Source organism: Anolis sagrei, chromosome 1 (genome assembly GCF_037176765.1).
Source record: "Anolis sagrei isolate rAnoSag1 chromosome 1, rAnoSag1.mat, whole genome shotgun sequence".
Lineage (NCBI taxonomy): Eukaryota > Metazoa > Chordata > Lepidosauria > Squamata > Dactyloidae > Anolis > Anolis sagrei.
The window spans coordinates 175,598,226-175,604,058 of NC_090021.1; the positions used below are offsets into that span (position 1 = coordinate 175,598,226).

At 43.1% G+C, this 5,833-nt stretch overlaps 1 pseudogene; it reads left to right on the forward strand.

Annotated features, from left to right (window-relative positions):
* The first annotated feature begins 523 nt into the window (after window positions 1-523).
* On the forward strand, window positions 524-2,392 carry LOC137095933 (LETM1 domain-containing protein LETM2, mitochondrial pseudogene; annotated as a pseudogene).
* Window positions 2,393-5,833: the final 3,441 nt, after the last annotated feature.

Below are 5,833 nucleotides of genomic sequence, written 5' to 3' on the forward strand. Positions count from 1 at the left end.
TGGTGCAGTGCAATTCGGGGAATATTTTCTTGGACGTGGGTGCAGTTGAGTTCATTGGAGCTTGCTTCTCTATGTATGGGTATTACAGCCAAAGCATCTTAACTAGATAAGGCGTGGGAGATCCCATATTTTTTTTTTTAACAAATCGTGTTCATAACCTTAATCTAAACCTATGGTGGTGGTTTATCACCCTAAATCCACTTTCTTATCCAGCTGGAATAGATCTACTGAATCAGTTGCTTAAGGATAAATCGGTGCCTCTTTAAATACCACCGATTCAAGGAAGAGATAGACAACACACCCAGCCTCACACTCTCAAACATCTGAGATTTAATTCAGGTTAGAACCTACATGTTTGTACCAATTGGTATTCTCCAAATTTCTTCAACGTATGAGCAAGATATTGTCTCTACTTGTAAAAGTACCACTTATGTATAGACTGACATGATTTGCGTGTTTCTCTGCCATTGGCTATAACATACTAAATGTCTTCATCTGTTTTTTTTTAATTTCAGAACTATGAAGAAAAAATGAAAGGTCCAGGGGACCTCATCTGCTTGTTCACTCCAACTGCTCTCCATTACCCCCATTAGTTGCATTTGTCCATTTGGTGGATTCCCACCTTAACTGCACACCTCGGAGGGACTCTGAAAGCCAACAGCCTTTCTGCAGAATACGACCGGGCGTTGGGCTGCCTCACTTGGGGAATAAGTCTCTGCGAATGCTTCACACGTCCGCTTACTGGCAGCAAGAACTCCAGGACAAGCCTCCGCCTGATCAAAGCACTCCAAAAACAAACAGTGAGGTGACCAAGTTCCCCGTTGACCAAGCCACCACCATTGCCAAGAAATCACTCCGACAGAGGATTGCAGATGAACTGAAACACTATTACAACGGATTCCACTTGCTTTGGATAGATACCAAAGTAGGATGGTGTGGAGACTGTTACATGAGCAGGTGCTCACACGGAGGAAAAGGCGAAGGCTGATGAGAACGTCTGCTGATCTCTTCCGCCTGGTCCCCTTCCTGGTGTTCATCATCGTACCCTTTATGGAATTCCTTTTGCCAGTGTTTTTTTTAATATGTCATATTTATTCATAGTCTTGGCTAATGTTGAGGGTACAGTAAACCAATTTTATGTTAATATTGTCTAATACAAAATTAGCCCTTTGAAGTATCCCAATACAAAACAGTAAAAGTGTTAATAATATACTCTTAAAATTGTAAGTACGTTAACTTTTATTCAAGAAAAGTGTTTGGAATGCTCTATAGACTGGCAAGTATCCTGAGGGAGGACAGAAGCTATTCTGATGCCAACTATATTTCCAAAGGTTGAAGACTGCCTGATAATAACTTTAGTTATTACTACTTTTCTTCAACACTAAACATTGGAATACGGCTCACTTTTGCCAGTGTTTTTGAAACTCTTCCCTGAAATGCTTCCCTCAACCTTTGAAACCGAATCCAAAAAGGAATTAAAACAAAGGAAGAAACTGAGTGCCAAGCTGGAGCTAGCCAAGTTCTTACAGGAGACCATTGCAGAGTTGGCCAGAAGGAACAAAGCCAGTACAGGAGAAGCCACACAGCAATTCTCTTCCTATGTTCAAAAGGTCCGGCACAGCGGCCAGCAGCCCAGCACCCAGGAGATTATTCCGTTTTCCAAACTTTATGAGGACGAACTGACCCTGGAGCACCTGGAGAGGCCGCAGTTGGTCATCCTCTGCAAACTGCTGGACCTGCAGCCCATTGGCACCAACAACCTCCTCCACTTCCAGCTTCTGATGAAGCTCAGGTCTATCAAAGCAGATGAGAAAATGATTTCCAGGGAAGGTGTCAATGGGCTGAGTGCGTCTGAGCTCCAGGCCGCATGCAGGGCAAGAGGCATGAGGTCCTTGGGCATTTCGAAGGAGCAGCTGAAGGAGCAACTCAACCCGTGGCTGGACCTGAATCTTCGAGAGAATGTGCCCCCTTCTTTGTTGGTGCTCTCCCGCGCCTTGTATTTGACGGAGGTGAAGCCCATACCGATTCCTGTGACTCCAGCACCTGAGCCTTTCAAGAGCGAGAAAGTACAAATTTCCACAAGAGCCAGAGACATATTTGCTAGGAATTGTGAATACGAAATTAGACAAGAGTCAGGAAAGAATACTGTTCCTGCTTAGTACGGCGGCAAGGATAGTACTTGCTAGATCCTGGAAACATAAAGAAGTCCCAAGCTTGGATGAATGGGTTCTCAAAGTCTTTGACATTATTCAAATGGACTGTCTTTCACAAAGATTAAAAGGAACGCATATAAGGGCAAACTGGACCGGGTTTAAAGACTATATTAGAAATAGGGGGATTCCAATACAGATAGATCTGTCTCCCCTCCCCCTTCCTCCCCCTGTTCACCCGATTGTATTGTATTGTATCGTATTGTATGTTAATATATGTCTATATATGTTTATATATGCAAAACTTAATAAAAATCTATTAAAAAAAAAAAGAGCGAGAAAGTACGTGCTGACGACCGTGAAACCTTGTTGGATCCCGCTCCCAAAGTCCAGGAAAGAAAGAATGAAGAATTTATTTTGCAGCCAAAAGAGAGTGAGATGGAATTGGAAGCCTCTCAGAGCTTCCAGACTCACTTTTTCCGGTTCTTGTTTTAAATTCCCGAACCCCCTTCCCACCACTCCACTCCCACACACCCCTTCCCCTTCCCTACATCTCCTCCCCTTTTATTTCATTTTTCTTTCTTTTTTTTCTCTCCCTAACAAGTGCTTTTCTCTATTATGTACTATGAAAACTTGATAAAGAATATTTAAAACAGAAAAAGAAAAAATGATTTGCCACTTCCGGGTTGGCGTGACGGCTGCAGGACGGTTTCCGCAGAGCCCGCAAGGCGACCTGCCGACGGTCCTAAGAGACACTCTCCCCTCAAGGGTGGTGTCCAAAGGACCCGGCAAAGGTGGTCCACAGGGCATAGCGGATTGTGCCGGGGCGAGCTAGGGTCCAAAGATAGCCTAACAAAGGAGACAGAAAATCCTTGACTCCATAGCAGAGGGGGGAAAGATAGAAAGAAGATAGTTTAGGCATAATAAAATAATAAAACACCAAATAAGACACCACATTAACACCCTAAGGGAAATAAAGGAAGTGTTTAACAGAGCTGCTGAAGCAAGAAACAAAGAAGAGAACAAAACAAAATAATAAATAGAACAAATATAATAAAGAATATAATAAAGAAGTGATAAGGGGAGAAAATAAATAAATTATATATATATATATATATATATATATATATATAAATTAAAATAAAAAATATAATAATAAAAAATAAAAATATTGATTGATTGATAGATAAAAATGAAATAAATAAATAAATAAAAATAAAACAAATACATATATAAGTATACTAAACAAACTACAAAGTAACTTAAACTGAAGACCGGAGAATAGTAATTTTTAGAATTAAAGGGAAGAAAGGAATCTATTTAAAAGGCAAACATGGCTACATCTAAATCTAGAGTAGATAAAGAAAGCAGAGACCCTATGACACTCAACCTCCACCCCAAGTGAACCGAATATGAAAGGGGTTCAACCCCCTCCCCCCGAAATTTTTCAGGTTTTTTTTTAAAAACCTGGTTTACTCATAAATTTTAACTGGTTAACCAAATCCCCATGCTAAGTCTATGAGACTCTAAAATTGCAACAGCACAACAACAGAGAGGAAGCAGGCAGGGACATCTAATTACCTCTCAACAAAAGTTTGCCCCAGGCACAGTCAGCCCATGGTATGCTAATCAAGGTGCTCAGTTGAAACATTCACACCCAGCTCCAGCAGAGAAGAGTCTCACCAGATATATAAACCCTTTTGCCTAGTTCCAACAGACCTCAGTACCTCTGAGGATGCTTGCCATAGATGCAGGCGAAATGTCAGGAGTGAATGCCTATAGACCATGGCCATATAGCATGAACATTCATTAGTACTGCATGTCTCATCAGATAAACTCACAGCATTTGACACGTTACATTTGGACAGGTAAATTGGGCCGGAGCCATTTAGCACTTTATAGGCCAAAGCCAGCACTTTGAATTGTGCCCGATAGCAAACAGGCAGCCTGTTGAGCGGATGTAACATGGAAGTTATTAATCTGGCTGCCTCTCATTGGACCTTTTGAAGCTTCAAACCTCCTTCAAAGGCAACCCCACAAAGAGCGCATTGCAGTAGTCTATCCAAGATGTAAAGAGTGCGTGGACTACTGTGGCCAAGTCTTGCTTCCCAAGGTACAGGTGCAGCTAGCGCACAAGTTTTAATTGTGCGAAAGCCCCCCCAGACACCGCCTGAGGTTCCACCGCCTGAGGTTCCAGGAGGACTCCTAAGCTGAGAACCTGCACCTTCAAGGGGAGTGTAACCAGGCACTGGTTCACGACCTGGACAGACTTCTTAGCATGTGGTGGAAATGAGTAATAGAGTTGGACGTCATCTGCATACAGATGGCATCAAACTCCAAAACTCTGGCTAATCTCACCCAATGGCTTCATGTAGATGTTAAACGGCATGGGGGACAATACCGAGCCCTGTGGGACACAACGGGGCAATGGCTGTGGGGCCGAGCAGGTGTCCTCCAACAACACCTTCTGGCTATGATCCTTAAGGAAGGACCGGAGCCACTGCAGAACAGTATCCCCAAAGCCCATCCTCATAGGGCGACCCAGAAGGATACAGTGGTCTATGGTATCGAAGGCCGCGGAGAGATCCAGGAGAACCAACAGGGACATACTTCCCCTCTTGAGCTCTCTGCAATCATGGCTGTCTCAGTTCCATGTCCCGGTATGAAACCAGACTGCGACGGATCCAGATAGTCAGTTTCGTCCAAGAACCCCTGGAGCTGCGAGGTGACCACACGTTCCAAAACTTTGCGCAAAAAGGGGAGATTGAAAATTGGCCAAAAGGTGATCAAATCAGTGGGGTCCAGTGATAGTCACCACCTTTACCCACTCTGCCAAACCCCTTCTGACTTCCTTTATCATCCAGGATGGGCAGGGGTCCAGGATGCATGTAGTTGCCTTCGCTTCTCCAAGAATCTTGCCAACGTCCTTGGGTTGCACAAAGTGAAATGAATCCCTTAAAACCAGACAAGCAGGTCTTCTTGCTACATCTTGAGAGACTTCAGTATCTGCGGCATCCAGGTCGGAGCAAATGACATGTTACATTCTAAAGTGCTCCACTGAAAAATGATAGGTTGATCCCAGTGCAATCAAAATATCATTTTGCACTGGAATATTTTCCCCATTATGAAAACCTAATAACATAGCAACATATCATTTCTAAACTAGCTAGGTTGCTGGAAATACAGCACAAGTTCTGTTGCAAAAACATACAGATATTGCTTAACTTGAAACACTAGAGATCTATTCTGGGAATGGCTAAAATATTCTGCCTTGCCTAATGGTCTAGTACAACTGCACTATGATGTAAAATGTGAAGATATTGATTAGCCATTACTCGGGGCTTCTTCTTCCACTTTCTCTGACTTCCACAACTAGGCATGAAGGTAAATCATTTTTAGCAAAAGCAAGACTTGATCCCAGTCCTTCATGTTTTCCACATGAATGATGGGATACAATGGTGCCCCAATTCTGGTCAATTCTGCCCAATATCTGAAAACTGTTGACTTGGAAAGGATCTACTTGCTGAGCTGCAGAACCAAGAAAAGAGATGTTGTGAAGGTTGGTATATATTAATGGAAAGCCATGGTCCCATGAGGGGAATCCCAGTTACAGACTGTACTTCAGGGAAAGCCCTCCAGCAAGACGACTAGCAGAAGAGATGCTCAGCAGAGCCCCAACGAGA